General features: G+C 45.6%; 1 protein-coding gene and 1 long non-coding RNA gene across 7 annotated transcripts in view; one reads left to right on the top strand and one right to left on the bottom strand.

The window, feature by feature from the left end:
* Positions 1-25,398, bottom strand: part of LOC135186174 (uncharacterized) — a 250,372-nt gene that overhangs the window by 74,976 nt on the left and 149,998 nt on the right. The window lies entirely within an intron of this gene.
* Positions 1-25,398, top strand: part of B3GALT1 (beta-1,3-galactosyltransferase 1) — a 232,434-nt gene that overhangs the window by 77,744 nt on the left and 129,292 nt on the right. For all 5 annotated transcript variants that reach the window (XM_064163625.1, XM_064163632.1, XM_064163656.1 and 2 more), the window contains one exon: positions 19,435-19,574. The gene's annotated coding sequence lies outside the window, so the exon portion shown is untranslated. The remainder of the gene's footprint in view (positions 1-19,434; positions 19,575-25,398) is intronic.

Genomic DNA, 25,398 nt, shown 5'->3' with positions numbered 1-25,398 from the left:
GACCAACCCCACCTGGCTACAGCCTCCCTCCAGGTAGTTGTAGACAGCAATGAGGTCACCCCTGAGCCTCCTCTTCTCCAGGCTAAATACCCCAGCTCCCTCAGCCTCTCTTCTTAGGGCTGTGTTCCAGGCCTCTCACCAGCTTCATCACCCTTCCCTGTCATGAACTGCCTAAATCACATAGGCATCAAGGGTCTTTTCCAACTGAAACAATCCTATGATTCCAGAATTCTCTTACATTCTTAATGTTAGAAAATACCACAGGAATCAGCTACAGCTATTACACAAAGAAGAAATAGCCTTTGGCAGGATAACTTATAGACCAAACTCAGTATCCTGGGACTTGAACATAAAATTGAATTTTCAAAATGGAAGATCTACAGTTTCTATGGTGTATGCAGCTGTTAACGGCACTGAATCATGAGGTCATTAGAACTTTATGTATGATGAACTGTCTGATAGATGGTAGACTGAAAAAACCAAGAAAACAGTGAAAGACCATAAATAAAGCAACAGGATTCTTATAAATACACAGGGACAAAGCAGCAACTCGGATGTACTCTAATTCTGTTTTCACAGAATCATGGAAAAGACTTTCGAGGTCATTGAGTCCAACCTATCACCTAACACCTTCTAACTAAACCATGGCACTAAGTGCCTCATCCAGCCTCCTTTTAAACACCTTCAGAGGTGATGAGTCCACCACCACCCTGGGCAGCCCATTCCAATGCCAATCACTCTCTCTGTCAAGAACTTCCTCCTAACATCCAGCCTAAACTTGCCTTGGCATAGCTTGTAGCTGTGTCCTCTAATGCTGTCACTGGCTGCCTGGCAGAAGAAACCTACCCCATCTGGCTACAACCTCCTGTTGGGTAGCTGTAGAGAGCAATAAGGTCTCCCTTGAGCCTCCTCTTCTTCAGGCTAAACAACCCCAGCTCCCTCAGCCTTTCGGCACCTTTTCCCAGGCCCCTTGCCAGCCTTGCTGCCTTTCTCTGGACATACTCAAGCACCTCAACATCTTTATTAAATTCAGGAGCCCAGAACTGGACACAGCACTCAAGATGTGGCCTAACCAGTGCTGAGTACAGGGGCAGAATGACTTCCCTGGTCCTGCTGGCCACACTGTTCCTGATACAGGCCAGGATGCCATTGGCCTTCTTGGTCATCTGGACACTGCTGGCTCATGTTGAGTTGGCTGTCAGCCAGTACCCCCAAGTCCCTCTCTGCCTGGCTGCTCTCCAGCCACACTGTCCCCAGCCTGTAGTGCTGCTTGGGGTTGTTGTGGCCAAAGTGCAGAACCCTGCACTTGGCCTTGTTAAAACTCACGGCACTGGATTGTGCCCATCTGTCTAGCCTGTCCAGGTCCCTCTGCAGAGCCCTCCTACTCTCCAACAGATCCACACCTGCTTTTGGCTTGGTGTCATCTGCAAACTTACTGATAGATCATCTATAAAGATATTAAACAGGACTGGTCCCAGCAGTCTCCTAGACTATGAATAAGTAATCTGATTTTATTAGCTGCAGTGGAAGTATTAATTTTTTGTTACCTTATTGCTGCAGGCTGCTGATCACAGTATCACAGTGTCATCAGGGTTGGAAGAGACCTCACAGATCATCAAGTCCAACCCTTTACCACAGAGCTCAAGGCCAGACCATGGCACCAAGTGCCACATCCAACCTTGCCTTGAACTGCCCCAGGGACGGCGACTCCACCACCTCCCCGGGCAGCCCATTCCAGTGTCCAATGACTCTCTCAGTAAAGAACTTTCTCCTCACCTCCAGCCTAAATCTCCCCTGGCACAGCCTGAGGCTGTGTCCTCTTGTTCTGGTGCTGACCACCTGAGAGAAGAGAGCAACCTCCCCCTGGCCACAACCACCCCTCAGGTAGTTGTAGACAGCAATAAGGTCACCCCTGAGCCTCCTCTTCTCCAGGCTAACCAATCCCAGCTCCCTCAGCCTCTCCTCGTAGGGCTGTGCTCAAGGCCTCTCCCCAGCCTCGTCGCCCTTCTCTGGACACGCTCAAGCATCTGATGCGAGCAAAGTGTATCCCACAACTTAGCACTTCAATCTTTCTCACCAGATAAGACACCACAGATTTATGCTTTGTGAAAAACGAGATGCTGAAGTAAAGCAAGCTGCCAACACAACCATTCTCTATCTCTTTCTTGGCATAAAACTATACAGTCATAGAGGAAAATATCCTCTTGGACCACGATGCACTGTGGAGTCAAGGACCAAAGAGGCAGGCACAGGGCAGAGGGGTCACCAGGAATGGCATACAGCACGTTGCCACTGAAACAAATGCTGTGCTCTGACATTGCAAGCTAACACTGTCTGGCTTTTTCCTAAGCCATAGAAGCCTTGCAGACACAGAGGCAGAATAAAATGACAAGTGGCACAGGTATGCAGCACATAAGACACTTTAGTATCTCTACAAGAACACCCAGGTGTCCTTCTCACTCTCCAAAATCTTCAACCCCTGTGTGCAGCAGGAAAATGTTGTCATTGTCAATTAACCACACGGTTAATGGATACAAGTGAAATGCTGAAAACTGCTCTTTGCTTTGCAGTGTCTTCCCTTGGCAAACAAATTGGCTGGTTCCCTGTTTTGATCTGTATTTCTGCAAGTAATTATGCTTATACTGTTTTAGGATTCTGAATTACCTGAAAGCGTCCTCTAAATGTTAATTTCCTTTCACTGATGTTTTGGAACAATGTGATCAAAGATAGGATTTTTAAGACAAGCTGAAAGAGCTTTGAAACTCATAAACAGGCTTCTGGGAGGTGAAACCTACATGGAAATTACTCAGTCAGATTGAAATGCAGAATCTGAGATGGCTTTAATTATTTCTGGTAGGAGGATGACAAATACATGAGCAAAGACAAGTAAGAGTTCCGGGATCTATATTCTGTGTGGCTTCTTGAATTTATTGCAGTGGAGTGAAGCTGAAATTTTAAGTAGCAGCAGCTACTTCAGATGCCTTTTTTTTTCATTCAAATGACTTTAGGCAACTTAATCTCAAGTCTGATGAAGCACTCCCTCACTTCATCTTGGGAAATGAGGGGACACAGGATCACAGGGTCACAGGATGTTAGGGGTCGGAAGGGACCCAAGGAGATCATCAAGTCTAACCCCCCCCTGCCAGAGGAGGCATTTAGTGCCATGGTCTAGATGACTGGATAGGGTTGGGTGATAGGTTGGAATGGATGATCGTGGAGGTCTCTTCCAATCTGGCTGATTCTGTGATTCTGTGAATCCTATCTAAAACAGATCACACAGGAACACATCCAGACAAGCCTTGAAAGACTCCAAAGGAGACCCCACAACCTCTCTAGGGAGCCTATTTCGGTGCTATATGACCTTTACAGCAAAGAAGTTCCCCCTTGTGTTGAGGTGGAACCTCTTGTGCTGCAATTTACACCCATTGCTCCTTGTCTTATCCCAGGGAGCAGTGAGCAGAGCCTGTCCCCCCACTCCTGGCCAGCCCTCAGATATTACAAACATATATCAAATCCCCTCTCAGTCTTCTCTTCTCCAGACTAAAAAAGCCCCAGGTCCCTCAGCCTCTCCTCATAAGCCTCCAGAGAAGGAGACACATTGTTAAGGAATCTGTAACCTAGCTCTGAGGGGTTTTTTTTGTTGTTTGTTTTGGGGGTGTGTGTTTTGTTCTAATGTCACAGGATTTTGCTTGCATTTGTAATGTAAATATGTTTTGTGTTATAAATATTTAAGGGATAATTTGGAGGTGACATAGCTAAGATGGGAATTGACCATTGAAGTTAGCCTGACTCAATTTTCAGATCCTAGGTGAAAAAACCCATCAGGAAGCCTCTTAGTTCAGGTGAACTTCAAGTCAGCTCAGGCAGATGCAGCACCATAGATATTTTAGGCATACTCTAATGCACTTCTTCATGCAAGGCAAATGTTGTCCTCATTAAAGAAATCCTTTTGCAATTTTCTTTCACCTGCATGCTGTCAGCATACAGAAGCTTTTCATGGGAATTCCTTAATTCCCTGCTATTAATTCCCCACTATTAACAGTGAAGAGTAATTCCTTCCTCTTACCAGGGGAGTTCTTAGATGGCAATAAATAGTACTACCATAAAAAAGAGGTATATGCTAACTCAAGCTGATGAAATCTGTTATTAAGAAATGAAACTTTAAAACGTGAGGAAATATGTTTTTTCATAGGAAATGTCCTGGAAATATTCTGTGTTTAAGTGAAGTTCATTTCACACCATGGAAAACTAATCATGGCTTTGCAGTTAATGGCTTAAAATGTGTTAGTTGCATTGATGTTTAGGAGACAGGGAAAAGTGCAGAGAGGAGAAAGAGTTTTGGGACAACAGTTATAACCAGTGATCTGAGACATGCATCAGGAGCAGTGTGGCCAGTAGGACAAGGGAGGTTATTCTGCCCCTGTACTCAGCCCTGGTCAGGCCACACCTTGAGTCCTGTGTCCAGTTCTGGGCTCTTCAATTCAAGAGAGATGTTGAGGTGCTGGAATGTGTCCAGAGAAGGGCAATGAAGCTGGTGAGGGGCCTGGAACACAGCCCTGTGAGGAGAGGCTGAGGGAGCTGGGGTTGTTTAACCTAGAGAAGAGGAGGCTCAGGGGTGATCTCATTGCTCTCTACAACTACCTGAAGGGAGGCTGTAGCCAGGTGGGGGTTGGGCTCTTCTGCCAGGCAACCAGCAACAGAAGAAGGGGACACAGTCTCAAGTTGTGGCAGGGGAAGTACAGGCTGGATGTTAGGAGGAAGTTGTTGCCAGAGAGAGTGATTGGCATTGGAATGGGCTGCCCAGGGAGGTGGTGGAGTCACTGTCCCTAGAGGTGTTCAAGAAAAGTCTGAATGAGGCACTTAGTTCCATGGTCTAGATGATTGGCCAGGGCTGGGTGTTAGGTTGGACTGGCTGATCTTGGAGGTCTCTTCCAACCTGTTTGATTCTATGACCTGTTTGTGCTTTGTAGCTAAAGACAGGGACCTGGCCTTCCCTGCCAGTGCACTGTGCCAGAGATCTTGATGCACATGCCTCTTGTGCAGCTGACATGTGACTGTTCTCACCATCCTCCTTGCAGCCCTTACAGCACTGAAAGCATTTTACCCATAGTCTACAATTTGCTAATGTCTCCATACAAACCTAAGCATTATCATTATACCTCCTGGACAGTTATGAGGTGCACACATTAAATGAGTCACCAAGATAACAATATTCTGGACCTGTTTATGAAAGAACTTTAAAACTGAAATCTGGACAGATTTTCTTCAGTACAGATTTGGAGCACAGTCAGAAAACTTGGGCTATTCTTGCTTCTCAGACAACAAAGTTGTCTTGTCGTAGCAATTACAAGTTGTGAAAATGTTAGTTCACACCAAAATCTATTAATATGTTACTCCAAATTACATCACATGTTGGAAAGTTAGGAACTGGCTGGACTTAGGAACTGGCTGGAGGGCCGGACCCAGAGAGTGGTGGTGAATGGAGCCACATCCAGCTGGCAGCTGTCACTAGTGGTGTCCCTCAGGGATCAGTGCTGGGCCCCATCCTCTTTAACATCTTCATAGATGATCTGGATGAAGGCATCGAGTCAGTCATCAGCAAGTTTGCAGATGACACTAAGCTGGGGGCAGATGTGACTGAGTTGGAGGGCAGAAGGGCTCTGCAGCGGGACCTTGACCGCCTGGACAGATGGGCAGAGGCCAATGGGATGGGGTTCAATAGCTCAAAGTGCAGGGTGCTGCACTTTGGCCACAACAACCCCATGCAGAGATACAGGCTGGGGTCGGAGTGGCTGGAGAGCAGCCAAACAGAGAGGGATCTGGGGGTGCTGATTGATACCTGCCTGAACATGAGCCAGCAGTGTGCCCAGGTGGCCAAGAGAGCCAGTGGCATCCTGGCCTGCATCAGGAATGGTGTGGCCAGCAGGAGCAGGGAGGTCATTCTGCCCCTGTACTCTGCACTGGTTAGACCACACCTTGAGTACTGTGTTCAGTTCTGGGCCCCCCAGTTTAGGAGGGACATTGAGATGCTTGAGCATGTCCAGAGAAGGGCAACGAGGCTGGGGAGAGGCCTTGAGCACAGCCCTACGAGGAGAGGCTGAGGGAGCTGGGACTGTTTAGCCTGGAGAAGAGGAGGCTCAGGGGAGACCTCATTGCTGTCTACAACTACCTGAGGGGTGGTTGTGGCCAGGGGGAGGTTGCTCTCTTCTCTCAGGTGGCCAGCACCAGAACAAGAGGACACAGCCTCAGGCTGTGCCAGGGGAAATTTAGGCTGGAGGTGAGGAGAAAGTTCTTCACTGAGAGAGTCATTGGACACTGGAATGGGCTGCCTGGGGAGGTGGTGGAGTCGCCGTCCCTGGAGCTGTTCAAGGCAGGATTGGACGTGGCACTTGGTGCCATGGTCTAGCCTTGAGCTCTGTGGTAAAGGGTTGGACTTGATGATCTGTGAGGTCTCTTCCAACCTTGGTGATACTGTGGTACTGTGATACTGTAAAGTGGAGATTACCTTTAGTGTGTCATATGACAACAGTTTAAAAACACGTACCTACCAGCAAATAAGAACCAGCCTTACATCTCTACAGGAGCATCATTTAAACTAGGAAAACAATCCAATGACTGTTTTAATGTACAAAAGTCTACTTGGTTTCCTCTAGCAGCAGCAGATCATACACTACTACCCAAGTGATGGCTCTCCAGATTAACACACAGTGTTAAAGAAATAATGCTTTAGGCCACAGAAGAAACACCACTTACAGCTCCCTCTGCACAGGTAAAAGGAAAGAAGCTGAAGGCAGGTTAGGAGAATTCTAACTTAGTGCTGCATTTCTATTGCTCAGTAGGCAGTAGGAGGTGGTGGAGTTGCTGTCCCTGGAGGTGTTCAAGCAAAGCCTGGCTGAGGCACTTAGTGCCATGGTCTAGTTGACTGGCTAGGGCTGGGTGCTAGGTTGGACTGGATGATCTATGAGGTCTCTTCCAACCTGGTTGATTCCATGATCTCCAGTTTGCAGGGCAAGTCTAAACAGCAAAATATGTTAGAAAGGAGGTTGCTAAGCACAATGGATTTGGTGCACTGGGCAGGCTGCAGGCTTCTTTGTTGTAATTGCAGTGAGAGAACTCTTGTGGTTTCCCTGTATGCCAGACTTTCTTTTGGTCCTTCCACAGCACTCTATCGTAAAAGCTCAGTTGGTTGTTGGGTAGTGCACTGATGCCAAGATTTGATAACTTGTTTTAAAACTCTGGCATATTTGGCTGTGTACTAGCAGCAGGATTTGAGAACTCATTTCAGAGTGGCACAAGATAGTTCCATCTGGCATTTCCAAGGCAAGTATCATGTGTTAAGCCCAGGAAAGGCTGCAGGTCACCAGTGTGCTCTACAGTTGACAGATCTTCATGGGCTGTTATACTGAGATTGAGTTTGTACTTTTATTTCCTCCTGTGGAAATCTACTTATTTTTCATTGATTTCCATTAAAGTAAGAAGAGCACTGATCCAGAAATAGTCCATGAATTGCATTATCCAGTTTAATTAGAGTGAACAGAAAGTTTCTCCTCAGAGGGAAGAGTCAGCATTCAGCTTAAAGTGCAATTTAGGACAGTAATGGCTCAGGATAGCAATGACCTGAAGATACAACCAGTGCCAATTAGAAGCATAGAATCAACTGGCTTAGAAGAGACCTCCAAGATCATCCAGGCCAACCTAGCACCCAGCCCTAGCCAGTCAAGTAGGCCATGGCACTAAGTGCCTCATCCAGGCTTTTCCTGAACACCTCCAGGGACAGCAACTCCACCACCTCCCTGGGCAGCCCATTCCAATGCCAATCACTCTCTTTGGGAAGAACTTCCTCCTAATATCCAGCCTATAACTCCTACTGGTATAACTTAAGACTGTGTCCCCTTGTTCTGTTGCTGGTTGCCTGGGATCAAGGTAATGAATCACATGAAGGACAGAACAGGCTCCCCACCTGCAGAATTAACAGCATCTGGACAATGGAAGCTGGGAGCTTTGTCTGGACCAGGGGAAGAATTTCTTCCAGTTTCATTTTTAGCAGGACCAAGTCTCTGAAGCCAAGAAGAGCAATCTGACAGACAGTCAGCTCCTGACCCTGTACTGGGTGGATGGCCAGGATGAAACTGGAGTTGCTACTGAGAGGATTCCTTTGCTTTATTTTAATTATTAAATAGGAAGCATGGAATTTAAAAATAACATTGGCAGAGCTGAGGAGCCTAAATGCAAATCCAGCACAGCAAAGTTAGTGACAGCAGGGGAGAAACATCCCCGTGCATGGAGAGAATCCATGGATGGAAGCTGGGGGGCTCAAGAGATCTTCAGAGCTAGCAGCATTTTTCATAGAATCACAGAATGGTTTTGGTTGGAAGGGACCTCAGGGATCATCCAGTTCCTACCACTTGCCATAGGCAGGGACACCTCCCACTAGAACAAGTTGCTCAAGGCTTTGTCCAACCTGGCCTTGAACACTTCCAAGGAGGAAGCATCCACAGACTCCCTGGGTAACCTGTTCCAGTGTCTCACCACCCTCACTGGGAAGAACTTCTCCCTAACATCTAGTTTGAATCTCCTCTCTGCCAGTTTAAACCCATTACCCCTCATCCTGTCATTGCAAGACCTTGTCAGTAGTCCCTCCCCAGCCTTCCTGTAGGTCCCCTTCAGACACTGGAAGGCCACTATAAGGTCTCCTCAAAGCCTTCTCTTCTCCAGGTTGAAGAGCCCCAACTCTTGTAGCCTGTCCTCATAGCAGAGGTGCTGCAGCCCTCTGATCATCTTTGTTGCCCTCCTCTGGACTCACTCCAACAGTTCAATGTCCTTCTTGTGTTGGGAGCTCCAGCACTGCACACAGTACTCCAGGTGGAATTTCTTATTGAAATGCACTGTTGGTACATTTTTCCTGTCCAGGGCAATATGGGTTTAAACTGAATGGGGGAAATTTAAACTAGATGTTGGGAAGAAGTTCTTTCCAGTGAGGGTGGTGTGACCCTAGCTGAGGTTGCCTGGGGAGGTTGTGGATGCTCCCTCCCTGGAGGTGTTCAAGGCCAGGTTGGATGAGACCTTGAGCAACCTGTTCTACTGGGAGGTGTCCCTGCCTATGGTGGGGGGTTGGAACTGGCTGATCTTTGAGGTCCCTTTCAACCTAAACCATTCTATGATTCTAATAAAGTGCAGGCAAAACTAGTTGCCACATCTGCTGATCTGCTCCCTCTGACATGTGTGATCCAGTATCAGGAGCAGAGCTGCCCAGCAGGTACATGATGTGCTACCGTGGTGGCCAAGGATCATGAAACTGGGTGTTAGGTGGAAGATTCAGGTACAGCAGGCATGTGAAATAAAGTCAAATGGAAATGAAATAGAATGGGTCAGGGTTTGTTTTGGTTTGGTTTTTTTTAAGTTGATAGCTTTTCCTAGCACATAGTTGATGTAGAAATTAAAAAATCAAAGGATCCTAAGGTACTGATCCATTATGTCACATCAGGAACCTTTCTTGTCTCCAACAATTTACAATAGCTCCTCACAATTTCTGGAAAGAAAACAAACAACTTTTTTACCTTTTCAAATGCAAGTTGGTTACATGGTGTCCAGAGAAGGGAGACAAAGCTGGTGAGGGGCCTGGAGCTCAGCCCTGTGAGGAGAGGCTGAGGGAGCTGCGAGTGTGCAGCCTGGAGAAGAGGAGGCTCAGGGCTGACCTCATTGCTGTCTACAGCTGCCTGAAGGGAGGCTGTAGCCAGGTGGGGGTTGGTCTCTTCTACCAGGCAACCAGCAACAGAACAAGGGGACACAGTCTCAAGTTGTGCCGGGGGAGGTCTAGGCTGGGTGTTAGGAGGAAGTTGTTGGCAGAGAGAGTGATTGGCATTGGAATGGGCTGCCCAGGGAGGTGGTGGAGTCACTGTCCCTGGAGGTGTTCAAGCAAAGCCTGGCTGAGGCACTTAGTGCCATGGTCTGGTTGATTGGCTAGGGCTGGGTGCTAGGTTGGACTGGCTGAGCCTGGACGTCTCTTCCAACCTGATTGATTCTATGATTCTATGATTCTACATGCATAATTTAGAATATGAGGTAGGGCTTTTGCTGGTGAGGTTTTTTTTCTCTTACTTTGATATCTCCTTTCAAAGAGAAAAACACAGCTCATTTAAATGGTTGTTCTCTCTATGAATCATATGAGAATGTGCTGTGGGGGAAAACTATTCTCTCTTCCTTTGTGCACTATAATCTGTCTGTTTCTGCAGCAATAATTTAAGACTCCTAAACGCTGCTAATGAAATCTGCTATTATTACAGTTCTGGGAAAGAGATCTTTAAATGCATAGTTCCTGAAATGTATGGCCTTGGGTAATGATAAAAAGGTGGCACTGAATTCTTTGAATTAGGAGAAGCATTATTGAATAAAAATACTGCACATGAATTCTTCATCTGGGGTTTATTATTCTTTTTACTAAATGCTCCCCAGATATAATTCTTTTCTTAGCCATGGCAGGATTCTCATGATCAAAAAGCTCTCCAAAATTAGCCAGTCTTTGCCACCACAAATATGTCTTTGTCTTAGTTATTCAGTTGACATTTCTGATTTTTCTAACACTGGACATCTAGAGACAGTGTAAATAAAGCAGAGATTTAAGCACAGGTAAGTCTGATAAGCCCATGAGCATGGCTGAGATACACAATTCTGCTGCAGCCAGGAAGCTGAGCACAGTGCAGTGCTACTTTGAGTCGTTAAGAGGTATCTGATGCTCCAGATGAGCATTGTGGTGACATGCTTAAAGTGAATCAGTAATCAGTTAGGTGAAGAAGTTGTTACCACTGGACCAGACAGGCAGGAGGTCTTCTTTATTTTCTTTTTATAGCATGTGGTACAGTGTCTGTCTCAGTCACTTGAGCATTGTTACCAGGTAATACTCCTTCTATTCTAAGTGTAAGCCACGTTGATGCTGCACAATACCTTCTGCTCTCTTCCTATGCTATGTAACAGTTTTCCAGGATTCACGTTTGTTCAGCCTGGAGAAGAGGAGGCTCAGGAGTGACCTCATTGCTGTCTGCAGCTACCTGAAGGGAGGATGTGGCCAGGTGGGGGTTGGTGTTTTCTGCCAGGCAAGCAGCAACAGAACAAGGGGACACAGTCTCAAGCTGTGTTGGGGGAGGTCTAGGCTGATGTTAGGAGGAAGTTGTTGCCAGAGAGAGTGATTGGCATTGGAATGGGCTGCCCAGGGAGGTGGTGAAGTCACTGTCCCTGGAGGTGTTGAAGAAAAGCCTGGATGAGGCATTTAGTGCCATGGTCTGGTTGATTGGCTACAGCTGTGTGATAGGTTGGACTGGATGAACTTGGAGATCTCTTCCAACCTGTCTGATTCTGTGATTCTATTCTGCAATTCTAACTTTGTGTGCAGATGAGTATCTTTAGGATAGAATAGAACGGAATCAAATCCTCTCTCACTGGAAGTGACAGACTGGTGTTATGCTGATATTCCTTGAGAGTTATTCTTTGCAATTTCCTAGATATATATATAAACAATTTCCTAAAGCCCTTGGAATTTCTTTTGATAAAAAATGTTTGCTCAAGGATGTCCAAATGTATTTCCAATTGTGCAGATTTCAGCCTAGCTGGGATATTTTGGTGAGAAGAATTAGATTATAGGCTGTGAAAATGAAACAATGGTGGTGTCTGCTGCACTCATGGGCTTGCTGAGATGGATAAAAACAAGAACATACACATAGATAACAAAGTTGTCCCTGGCTTTGGCTGCCTCCCTTCTCTCTCTAACCTGCTGTCTAACTAACCCCTCTGCTTCCTAAGCCCCCTGGCTGATTCTTCAAACTCACCTTGAACGTAAGGCAACATCTGGGATATGGTAAAAAAATGGAAAGAAGATGGAAGGGTGGTTGGGAGCCCCTCCTGGGGACTCTGGTTTCTGGGAGGGCTGCTGTGTTTCTGTATTACCTTTTTAATTTGTAAATTTCTGTCTCTAGCTGTATAGATTGTACATGGCAGCACATTCCAATGCCAATCATTCTCTCTGCCAACAACTTCCTCCTAACATCCAGCCTAGACCTCCCTCAGCACAACTTGAGACTGTGTCCCTTTGTTCTGTTGCTGCTTGCCTGGTAGAAGAGACCAACTCCACCTGGCTACAGCCTCCCTTCAGGTAGTTGTCAGCAATGAGGTCACCCCTGAGCCTCCTCCTCTCCAGCCTAAACAACCCCAATGGGCAATAACTTTTTCCATGAAGAATTTCTTCCTAATGTCCAGCCTAAACCTACCCTGGTGCAGTCCAAGACTGTGTCCTCTTGTTCTGAAACAGAAAATCTAATCTTGCATAATCCATCACAGGCACAGCTAACATAAGCTGCTAATTCTCATGTAACATACTTGTTTGTGCATAGCCTATTCTGTCTCCATCAGCAGAGATATCTGGGATTTGTAGTGTGAAGGTTTATGGATGCAGGAATATTTGGCTTTTTTATTCATCCAAAGCAGGTTTGTTCTACTTTAATCAGAGTATAACTTGCCTGTGTAATATTTTATGTATCTTCAGAAAGCACAGTGAAGGGGTGAAAGAGGTACCAAATAAAATCTTAGTCATTGTATGCAAAACAGAAAAAAATAACATATAATTACTTAAGGCATGGAGATTAACTGTTTGGAATTCCTCCCAGCAAGCAACTAAATTAGTCACAGATATGAGTATTTTTCAAGTACTTGGTAATAATTAATCTGAGATGATAAAATCCATTTCAAAATAAAAAGGAAATTAAGAACCTTTTTTTTAAGAGTATGTCAGAATGCTGAGCTACAAATTAAATTAGACCCTCTTAATTTAAGTGTTGTTTTTAATCTGCTTTAAAAGAGGCAGAGATATCAAATTATATATGTGAGGTAGTTTTGCAGCTAACAGTTGACCTGCCATACACATGAACAACATTCAGGGCAAGACAAAATACAGCCTGTTGTACTACACAGTGCTTAGGAGATTAATTAAACATGATAAGAACTGTATTAAAGATCCTGCACAAGAAGAAATTTCCCATCTCAAGCAGCCAACTATTAAGATCAGTTTTCACATCAAACTGCAACATTTCTGGAGCAGAGATTAGCATCAGGATGGAATCAGATGGAATGGTGAAAAGAGGCACAGCATCAATCCTGGATTTGTATAATGGATTGTGAAATTAACAGAAAAACATAGAATCACAGAATCATAGAATCAACCAGGTTGGCAGAGACCTCCAACATCAGCCACTCCAACCTAGCACCCAGCCCTATCCAGTCAACTAGACCATGGCACCAAGTGCCTCATCCAGTCTCTTCTTGAAGACCTCCAGGGACAGTGTCTCCACCACCTCCCTGGGCAGCCCATTCCAGTGCCAATGACTCTCTCTGTGAAGAACTTCCTCCTAACATCCAGCCTATACTTTCCCCGGCACAATTTGAGACTGTGTCCCCTTGTTCTATTGCCCCACACCCACATACTTAAGAAAATTACCCAGACTAGACTCAGCCAAGCTGGAAATTGAATGAAGCTTTGTATTTACAGCTTAGCACAATATACAAGCAGGTATTTACAATATATCACAGTATCACAGTATCATCAAGGTTGGAAGAGACCTCACAGATCATCAAGTCCAACCCTTCACCACAGAGCTCAAGGCCAGACCATGGCACCAAGTGCCACGTCCAATCCTGCCTTGAACAGCTCCAGGGACGGCGACTCCACCACCTCCCCTGCCACTATAGACAGAAATAGACAAGTTAAGAAGTAATACAGAAACACAACAGCCCTCTCAGAAACCAGAGTCCCCAGGAGAGGCTCACAACCACCCTTCCCCCTCCTTTCCAAAACTCTGCCTTACCCCAGATGTTGCCTTATGTTCAGGGTGAGTTTGGTGAACTGGCCAGGGACGTTAGGAAGCTGAAGGATTAGTCAGGCAGCAAGTTAGAGAGAGAGGTGCATGCAGCCAGAGAGCAACTCTGTTACCTATGTATATGTTCTTCTTTTTATCTATCTCAGCAATCCTATGAGTGCAGTAGACATCCCCATTGTTTCCTTTTCACACCCTATAATCTAATTCTTCTCACCAAAATATCCCCTCTAGGCTCAAACCTGCCCACCTGGAAAGTGTAAGCATATTTAGTTGTTGAATTGATCTAAAAGAGGTCAAAAGGATTAAACCCAATTCCTTTCCAATCACCAAAGCATCAGAATTTATTTATTCCTTCATCTAGAAACAAGACCAATTGGTTGGATGTCAGCTACTGAAAAAACCACTGTGTGAAAGCTAAAATGCCCACTGGAAAAGCATAGTTCAATTAAGCACAGTCTGCTCAGGTCAGTCAGAGAAGGTCATACTTTACTGACACACAGGAGTACTGTGAAGATGTTATTGCTATGACTGATTAAAGGAATTCAGTAGATTTATGATACCCTGATTCAATGTCATCCTTCCCTCAGAAATTCATGTCTTAGGACAGCACTTGGACTTAGGGAGTAAATGAAAATGAAAGTTAAGAGGTAGGGAAAAAAATGCATATGAGAGTTTTTCAAGTGTTTTAGGGAGAAATTATGCAGGTCTGACCCAAACTTGCAGTACAGCCTTGTTATTTGGTTTGGGGCAAGGCTGCTGATTCTTTCTTTTAAATGGCAACTGAATTTCAAGGTGATCATGGTACCTGATGAAGTCGAATGCCTGTCAGTGTTCACAGTATCACAGTATCATCAGGGTTGGCAGAGACCTCACAGATCATCAAGTCCAACCCTTTACCACAGAGCTCAAGGCCAGACCATGGCACCAAGTGCCACGTCCAATCCTGCCTTGAACAGCCCCAGGGACGGCGACTCCACCACCTCCCCGGGCAGCCCATTCCAGTGTCCAATGACTCTCTCAGTGAAGAACTTTCTCCTCACCTCCAGCCTAAATCTCCCCTGGTGCAGCCTTAGGCTGTGTCCTCTTGTTCTGGTGCTGGTCACCTGAGAGAAGAGAGCAACCTCCTCCTGGCCACAACCACCCCTCAGGTAGTTGTAGACAGCAATAAGGTCACCCCTGTGCCTCCTCTTCTCCAGGCTAACCAATCCCAGCTCCCTCAGCCTCTCCTCGTAGGGCTGTGCTCAAGGCCTCTCCCCAGCCTCATCGCCCTTCTCTGGACACGATCAAGCATCTCAACGTCCCTTTTAAACTGGGGGGCCCAGTTTTAGACTATACTAGAGTAAACCTCGGTAAAGAATATACTGTGTATGCACCTTGCACAGTAGTGCCATTCAGAAAGGAGCAGGTGTGACAATCTCTAAGCAAGGGCCCTTCTGTGTAGTGCTGAGGACAAGGCAAGTATTTTCCAGAAGGGAAACAATCTGCTTTTCTGGTTAATTTTTTCGAAGGTAATATAGTCCTTGCACCTTTCATCCCTGTTGTAGTTATTGTGCATAAAGAGGGGCCTTTCTCAAGCAAACTCAGTACTCCAGACCCTAACATGCTTTGCTTTACCTCACAGTGTCTGATGTGTAAACACTAGTGAGTACTCTGTACCCTAGACATCTCTGGAAACAGATTTGCAGCTGTCAAAGAAACTGATAGGTTTTGCTTAATGGGACAGTGGTCTGGAAGCTAAAGGAGCTAAAGTGATAGTGTCACCCCTAAGTGATTATGCTGGAGCAATAGTAAAGATATAGAATCACAGAATCAATCAGGTTGGAAGACACCTCCAACATCATCCAGTCTGACCCATCTCCCTGCCCTGTCCAATCAACTAGACCATGGCACTAAGTGCCTCAGCCAGGCTTTTCTTGAACACCTCCAGGGACAGCGACTCCACCACCTCCCTGGGCAGCCCATTCCAATGCCAATCACTCTCTCTGCCAACATCCTCCTAACATCCAGCCTAGACCTCCCCTGCCACAACTTGAGACTGTGTCTCCTTGTTCTGATGCTGGTTGACTGGCAAAAGAACCAAAGTCACCTGTCTACAGCCTTCCTTCAGGTAGCTGTAGAGAACAATGAGGTCAGCCCTGAGCCTCCTCTTCTGCAGGCTGCACACCCCCAGCTCCCTCAGCCTCTCCTCACAGGGCTGTGCTCTAGGCCCCTCAACAGCTTCATGCAGTTCAGGTATGGGCAAGAAATTAATGTCATTATCATTTTAACCAAGCTATCTTTATGTAAAGGTCTTAAAACAGAATCAAGTCACCATGGAAACTGCTAGAAGCAGAGACTTACTGTCTATTCTTTTCTAGACAAGGGTAACAGGACTGACAGGTGGGCTGTAGAGGCAAAATGAGCGTAATCCAGAGTTAGGCACGATGGTCTGGTTTCTGTTCCTAAAAGTGTGTCCTGTATAGTTCTGCTTTATCTGCTGTTTTCAACAATGATATATTGAAGAAGCTCCCACCCCAAAGGAACATTTTCTTTTGTCAGAATCCTGTTTGCCAGCAGATGTCTGTGCTCTAAGGAGAAGAGCCGAAGGGCAGGGCACTCCACTTATTTCCCCAAAATTATTATGTCTTGCCAGAATCATCAGGGAAGAAGAGCTATCACTCAGGAAATACATTTACATACAGTGCCCTTTGCTGCCAGCATTTCTATTTTGCTCCTGAAATACGCTCTAGGTATGTGCACACTCTAGCCCAGTGCTCTGCTGATACAACACCAAAGAAGGTAACCAGGGACTAAAGCAGGTTTAGTGAGGAATAGCTCTCTTATCCATTTCCCACAGTCTTTCAAGATTCTATTCAAACCCAACATTATTTGGCTCTGTATCTTTCTTAGTCTGATGGATGATAGCAAGAATAACAGAGATTAAAGAACACAGCCCATAGAATGTGGTGCCAGAGAAAGGAAAACTGGCTCAGACTGAGCAGTGGCAGAATGAACGGTTCCTTTTTCCTCTTGCAGTAGTTAGATATTGGCACTGGAAAACATTTCACCATATGGATGTGCAATGCCTTTTAAAAGCTCTGATGGGTGGTTTTACCTGGTGTGGTTAATTTCAAGATCTTGTGTTAGCATTAGAGACAAATGATTATCTTTTCCAGTATGATGAACAGGGGACTGGAGGGCATGCCTTATGAGGAGAGGCTGAAGAGCCTGGGACCTGGTGGATAACAAGTTAACCATGGCACAGCAATGTGCCCCTGTGGCCAAGAAAGCCAATGGGATCTCAAAGGGTATTAGGAAGAGTGTGTCCAGTAGATCAAGGGAGGTTCTCTTTCCTCTCTACTCTGCCCTGATGAGAACTCATCTTGACTACTGCCTTCAGTTTTGGATCCCCAGTTTAAGAGGGACAGGAATACAGGGATCTGCTGGAGAGAGTCCAGCAGAGGGCTACAAGGATGATGAGGGGACTGGAGGGCATGGCTTATGAGGAGAGGCTGAGGGACCTGGGGCTGTTTAGTCTGGAGAAGAAGAGATTTAATAAATGTTTATAAACACAGGCTCTGCTCACTTGCTTCCTGTGAGAGGACACAAGGAGCAATGGATGTAAGCTGCAGGACAAGAGGTTCCACCTCAACACAAGGGGAAACATCTTTACTGTAAGGGTCCCAGAGCACTGGCACAGGCTCCCCAGAGAGGTTGTGGAGTCTTCTCTGAAGCCCTTCAAGGCCTGTCTGGATGCATTCCTCTATGATCTGTGTTAAATAGTATTGTCCTTCTCTGACAGGGGGGTTGGACTCGACAATCTCCTTGGGTCCCTTCCAACCCCTAACATCCTGTGCTCCTGTAATATGATTTTCTCTCAAAAGAAAGGTGGGAGAAAGTGCCAATTCTTACTTGAGCTCATCCTTGCAGCTCCCAGCTCGAGCTGTGTTTGTACATGCTCTCCTGACAGAAGCAGTGAAGCGTTTTTCCTCAGGACCTTAAGACGTTTGCTGCTATTCACAGTCATAGTCTGCTCCAGCACACGAGAATCACAATAGAGTCACCTTTTCCAGCATGCTTGCCTTAGAGCTAAAAGTAATGGCAACAGCTGGTTTGTTGTGAAAGGTAAATACACTTCTTATCTTCTGCCTTCCTATGCACTGATGGGGTGAGGATGAGGCAGATGGTTGCTGCTCACTAATCACAGCCAGTATGGGTTTTGGTGTATGGCATGAATTTCCAGACAAATAAGAATGTTTTTCATTTAATATCCTCCCTGTGAAAAGCTGGACACCTTAATAAAATGTGGCATGCTCTAAGGAAACACATATTACTGGCTGAAGTATGTGGGAATGTGATTAATTGCCAAAGTCTGCAATGAATAATTCCCAAGCTAACTGTTACATGTCTTAAGTGAATTTCAATGAGTGTGTTTATTAAACATGAATGGTTTTGGCGGTGAGATAAAGAAAGATGCAGAACCAAATTCTGCTTTTTCAAGGTTAAGTTCATCTTTGATTCAAGGCTCTGTCCGCTGTGCTATGTAGCCATAGATTCAAGGCTCTGTCCACTGTGCTATGTAGCCATAGAAGGCTGCTATTACCTGGCAGGCTTATGTGGAGGCTTGTGAAGTCCTTGAGACTTAACACTCCAGGACTCCTTGCATTAAAGAGTAAAACTATTTTCATCAAGGACACTTTTGGCCACAACAACTCCAGTCAGTGCTACAGGCTAGCAGCAGAGTGGCTGAAGACTAACCAGGAAGAAATAGACCTGGGGGTGCTGGTAGATAGTAGCTCAAGTTGAGCCAGCAGTGGGCCCAGGTGGCCAAGGGAGCCAGTGGCATCCTGGCCTGGATCAGGAAGAGTGTGGCCAGTAGGACAAGGGAGGTTCTTCTGCCCCTGAACTCAGCACTGGACAGGCCACACCTTGAGTGCTGTGTCCAGTTCTGGGCTCTTCGATTCAAGAGAGATGTTGAGATACTGGAACATGTCCAGAGAAGGGCAACAAAGCTGGTGGGGGGCCTGGAACACAAACCCTATGAGGAGAGGCTGAGGGAGCTGGGGGTCTTTAGCCTGGAGAAGAGGAGCCTCAGGGCTGACCTCATTGCTGTCTACAGCTACCTGAAGGGAGCTTGTGGCCAGGTGTGGTTGGTCTCTTCTGCCAGGCAACCAGCAACAGAACAAGGGGACACAGTCTGAAGTTGTGCCAGGGTAGGTATAGGCTGGATGTTAGGAAGAAGTTCTTCACAGAGAGAGTGATTTGCCATTGGAATGGGCTGCCCAGGGAGGTGGTGGAGTCACCATCCCTGGAGGTGTTCAAGTGAAGCCTGGATGAGGCACTTAGTGCCATGGTCTGGTTGACTGGATAGGGCTGGGTACTAGGTCGGACTGGATGATCTTGGAGATCTCTTCCAACCTGGTTGATTCTATGATTCAAGTGTTTGGCAGTATAAAAATATCACAGTATTCACATGTGTAAATTTGTTATATCAGAACTTAATTCCAAGTTGCTGCTTCTCTCTTGTGTGAAAAGGCAACTAAAAAAAAGGTCTTTTGTTTACTCATTTGTAACTTACAGATGTTTGTCCCTGCAGGTTTCTCACTACACAGACTGCACTGGCTTCACATGTGACAAGGAGGCAAGCAACCAGTAGAGAAGGGCAGTAGATATGACACAGATAAGCAAGAAAGAAACATTCAGAACAAAAAGACAGAGCAGTTTCTGACACATCAGGTAAGAAATTCAGGTGATTCTGTCTCAGGTACACATTTTGCAATAACTCTTATCAAATGCTTTATGTTTATTTTGCCCTTCCTATTATTTTTGAGAACTGCTACCATGTGTGTCTCTGGACATATGCACACACACACATACCCTACTTACACCCACTCACTGTAGTCATTTTCTTTAGAGCTCAATTGCCATTACCCTTCCTGCAAATATTTACACTCCTGGTAGCTGACATTTCTTTTAACACAATCAATTTACTGTATTTCATTTTATTTGGTTTAAATGAAACATTGAACTGTTTCCCCCAGAAAGCCAAACAAGTAGTACTTTTAGAGAGGAGCAGAAGGGAGTTGTGCTATGTGTGTTGCTGCTCTTTCTCAACAAATCAGCTCAAAATTCTCAACTCTCAGATGATCTTATCTGGGGACTGGGGACATTACACACAGACTGCAAAAAAGAACATATGTTATGACCCACCTCTCACTTCTCACACTGGAAACAGGTGGAAAGTTAGAATCATAGAGTCAACCAGGTTGGAAGACACCTCCAATATCATCCAGCCCAACCTAGCACCCAGCCCTAGCCAATCAACTAGACCATGGCACTGAGTGCCTCATCCAGTCTTTGCTTGAACACCTCCAGGGATGGTGACTCCACCACCTCCCTGGGCAGCCCATTCCAATGCCAATCACTCTCTCTGCCAACAACTTCCTCCTAACATCCAGCCTAGACCTCCCCCACCACAACTTGAGACTGTGTCCCCTTGTTCTGTTGCTGGCAGAAGAGACCAACCCCCACCTGGCTGCAGCCTCCGTTCAAGTAGTTGTAGAGGTCACTTCTGAGCCTCCTCTTCTCCAGGCTGCACACCCCCAGCTCCCTCAGCCTCTACTCACAGAGCTGTGCTCCAGGCCTCTCATCAGCTTTGTCACCCTTCTCTGGACACATTCCAGTATCTCAACACCTCTCTTGAATTGAGGAGCCCAGAACTGAACACAGCACTCAAGGTGTGGCCTGACCAGTATTGAGCACAACGGAAGAAGAACCTCCCTTGTCCTCCTGGCCACACTGTTCCTGATCCAGGCCAGGATGCCATTGGCTCTCTTGGCCACCTGGGCACATTGTTCATTTACAGCTTGAGTATGCTTCTATGCCCTACACCTGACTAAAAAGGGGTAAAAATACATTTACTGAAGAGCAAAGATGCAGGAACAGTAAACAACTCATCCTTTGCTCCCCTCTTTTGCAGAAATTTGCTGTACCACTTGGAGCGATACAGTGCAAACAGTAAACATGGTAGAGCCTGCACATTCTCTACAGCCTAAAACATGCTGCAAAGCTAAGTTAGCTGCATGTTACTTGATGGAACTGTGCATGGCAGAATCATTCTGTTAGCTTCTTAGCTACATTTAGTTTTAGAATAGATTTGAATTGCATTTTTGCCACAAGCATAAGATGTAAGCACTTGTAAATAAACACGTATTCATCATTTGCCCATCTGCCTAATCCTTATCTCTCTCTCTCCCTCATGAAACTAAAACTAACACCAAATTCTGATATACAGAGCATGTCAACTACTGAACTACTTACAGCTTCACATTACTGAGGAGCATCATCAGCTTATTGCATCCACTTAGCATAGCCACAAATTAGAATTTCCTCTAGAGTTTGGCCTCGTAAAAGAAGTGCTTTAACCTCTCTGCCGTACTTATAGTTTACTTTGGTAGAACAGCATCCAATGCTCCCAAACAGCATGCTTCAGATGACTGACTCCATACCTATGGAAGTTCACTATCAAAACACAAAATCTCTGAACTCCTAAGAGATCTACAGACATCAAATCCAAGCAAAAATCCCCAGCTGAGCCTCCCAATCTTCACATTACTGCCACATCATCATGGCAACTATATGTTGCCTATTCCTTGATAATGCAAAGTGTTTGGGGTAACGTTTTGCAGTTTAGAAGGATTACCACACATTGAGACATTCTGCCTGTTCCTTTGTACATTGTTGATTCCTGCAAAATGACACCTGCTGCTTTTATGTTTAAAAGAGGCCCAGAGTATCAGCAAGGATGCTTCTGATGGGAGAAGCAGTATAATACAGCCAGAATTTCTCTAAGATATGTAATATTCATCAGTTGCAAACCTGAGAATGTCATGTTGTAAAAGCTATGTGATAAAAGACACTGTGTGGTGCTACAACTGATTCCATTTGCCATATGGCATGTCATTATTTTGTATTACCTTGAGGAATATGCTGTAAGTGAAAGGAGAACAAAACACACTCAAGGTATCCAGAATAATAAGTACAAATTGTATACTTCTTAATTACAGCAGTAAGGTAACTGCAATGGAGATGGAACTAAATACAGGAGTCAAATGTGTGCTATACTACTCTCCAGCTACTCAAAAGTAATAAGCTCCTATCAGGAATATTTCAACTGGAAGAAATTGCCAGTCACAATATATATAAAAGCCTACAGACAACCTCCAAGCAGGTTGATTCAAAATCAAATACTATGTGCAATGCTCCATACATCACTAATAATGCAGTTTCATGAAGAGAATACAGTTTCTCTGAATCTCTAAAACAAGAGTTCATAAGCACAGTGCTAAATAAAGCATGAAATGAACAGTTAGAAAAAGGGGTAGTAGTATTTGAGGACAACAGTGAAAGTAAAATGATTCTAAGTTCATTGTATCAGTTTGGTGTCACAAGGCCTAAGAAATCTCAAAAGAAACAATATCTCCACATTTAAAAAGGCTTTCCTTTTACTAGATATTAGAATTCATATGCAGATTATTATTCGCCGCCTGGTGAGTGTGGGGCAGGCTGTGGATGTAGTCTGCCTGGACTTCAGCAAAGCCTTTGACACTGTGCCACAAGAAGCTCCTAGCCAAGCTGGCAGCTCATGGTTTGGATAGATTCACTCTGTGCTGGATCAAGAATTTGCTGGATGGCAGAGCTCAGAGAGTGGTGGTGAATGGTGCCACATCCAGTTGGCAGCTGTCACTAGTGGTGTTCCCCAAGGATCAGTGCTGGGCCCAGTCCTGTTCAATATCTTTATTGACGATCTGGACAAGGGCATTGAGTCCAGCATCAGTAAGTTTGCAGATGACACCAAGCTAGGAGCAGGTGTTGATCTGTTGGAAGGTAGGAGAGCCCTGCAGAGGGACCTGGACAGGCTGGATGGGTGGGCAGAGGCCACTGGGATGAGATTTAACAAGGCCAAGTGCAGGGTTCTGCACTTTGGCCACAACAACCCCAAGCAGCGCTATAGGCTGGGGACTGAGTGGCTGGAGAGCAGCCAGGAGGAAAGGGACCTGGGGGTACTGATAGACAGTAAGCTGAAGATGAGCCAGCAGTGTGCCCAGGTGGCCAAGAGAGCCAATGGCATCCTGGCCTGGATCAGGAACAGTGTGGCCAGTAGGACAAGGGAGGTTATTCTGCCCCTGTACTCAGCACTGGTCAGGCCACACCTTGAGTACTGTGTCCAGTTCTGGGTCCCTCAATTCAAGAGAGATGTTGAGGTGCTGGAACATGTCCAGAGAAGGGCAACAAAGCTGGTGAGGGGCCTGGAGCACAAATCCTATGAGGAGAGGTTGAGGGAGCTGGGCCTGTTTAGCCTGGAGAAGAGGAGGCTCAGGGGTGATTTATTACTGTCTACAACTACCTGAAGGAGCATTGTAGCCAGGTGGGGGGTGGCCTCTTCTCCCAGGTAACCAGCAATAGAACAAGGGGACACAGTCTCAAGTTGTGCCAGGGTAGGTATAGGCTGGATGTTAGGAAGAAGTTCTTCACAGAGAGAGTGATTGGCATTGGAATGGGCTGCCCAGGGAGGTGGTGGAGGCACCGTCCCTGGGGGTCTTCAAGCAAAGCCTGGATGAGGCACTTAGTGCCATGGTCTGGTTGACTGGATAGGGCTGGGTGCTAGGTTGGACTGGATGATCTTGGAGGTCTCTTCCAACCTGGTTGATTCTATGATTAACACGGCCAAAACTTATCCAGGATTTCAAGAAAGTAGGTACAATGAAAAAATATTCTGTATTTCATGTGGCAGTAGTAAATTTGATTCCTTTCCATGTAAGTAAATGGAGCTTCACCCTTCCCAGCCTGCGGTGCCGTCTTTGGAGGTGTAATACGACTCTGAAGTAAAGTCCAACCAAGGTTCGATCATTCTGTGGGAACTGTTATTCAGTCCTTGCTTAAATTTTAAATGACAAAATTTGGGACACCAAATAATGGAAATCATAGAATTGTAGAATCATAGCATCAACCAGGTTGGAAGAGACCTCCAAGATCATCCAGTCCAACCTAGCACCCAGCCCTGTCCAATCAACTAGACCATGGCACTAAGTGCTTCAGCCAGGCTTTTCTTCAACATCTCCAGGGATGGCAACTCCACTGCCTCCCTGGGCAGTCCATTCCAATGGCTCCCACTTGTAAGAAGTTATACAACTGTTGATAACATTTTACTGCTAGACAATGCAAGTACCACAGAATCACCTTTTCATTATAAACAGAATGAAGGTGAAAAATCTCTGGTGCCTCTGCAGGGCTCTCCTACCGTCCAAGAAATCGACACCCCCTTCTAGCTTGGTATCATCTGTAAACTTACTGATGCTGGACTTAATCCCCATGTCCAGATCATCAATAAAGATAGTCAACAAGACTGGGCCCAGCACTGATCCTTGGGGGACACCACTAGTGACTGGTGAATGGTCTGGGTTGGAAGGGACCTCTGAAGGTCATCTAGTCCAACACCCTCTGCCTTAAGCAGTGACATCCTTAACTTCATCAGGCCGCCCAGAGCCCTGTTGATCCTCACTTTGAATATCTCCAGGATGGGGCCCCAACCACCTTGCCACTACCCTCATAGTAAACAATGTATCATAGAATCATAGAGTCAACCAGATTGGAAGAGACCTCCAAGATCATCCAGTCCAACCTAGCACCCAGCCTTAGCCAGTCAACCAGACCATGGCACTAAGTGCCCCATCCAGGCTTTTCTTCAACACCTCCAGGGATGGCGACTCCACCACCTCCCTGGGCAGCCCATTCCAAATGTACAAAATGCACAGGCTTGCTGGTTCTTGGAATAATTGGTGGCTCTAAATACCAGAATGCAAAAGATGAGGCATTTCAAGAGCTGTTTCAGGAACAGATTATATTACAATTATTTGTGTTGATTGTGCAATGTTTCAGATGAAATCTTCAAAGCTGTCATCTATTCAAGTGTTCAGTTCGAGCAGCCAAAACACTGAAAATTGTTCTCTTTAGCAGGAATAAATCAGAGAAATTCTAGTGAGTCTCAATATTTCCTATTATGGGTTATTTATATTGCTTTCCTGTCAGTTCCTTATCAGCTATTATTTTTTTTGTAAGTCGTGCCAGTGGCTCAGCATCATTTTAAGGTGGTAGAACTTCACAGTGAAATGAATAGAGGTTCATGGTTGTGTGGCTCTTACATTCTTTGTCCTCTCTGCACTCGCAGCTAAAACCCTCTGGGTACAGCTTACAAGTCTCAAGGTTTGACAGTGCACTGGTGTGCATTTTTAAATGCCTGCAGGCAGTGATCTGCAGTTGTTGTGCATCCATTTCTGTTTCTCTGCTAATGCATGACATCTTTGCTGCTGTATTATCCAGCCATAGGAACTTTTCCCACATTTCAGTCTGAATGTCACTGATGCTTACTACATACTTAATCTTCTCTTCCAGACAGAAAAAATGACTGATATCTCCAAATGAGGGTTATTATTCAGTGAGAGATAAGAGGGAGGGGAGAGGAAAGGAGGGAAAAAACAGTTCTTACTATTGTAGTCAAGGC

This window comes from Pogoniulus pusillus, chromosome 2, assembly GCF_015220805.1.
Source record: "Pogoniulus pusillus isolate bPogPus1 chromosome 2, bPogPus1.pri, whole genome shotgun sequence".
NCBI classification, from domain to species: Eukaryota; Metazoa; Chordata; class Aves; order Piciformes; family Lybiidae; genus Pogoniulus; species Pogoniulus pusillus.
The sequence above is the reverse complement of the archived record's forward strand: the minus strand, read 5'-3'. Positions and strand labels throughout refer to the sequence as shown.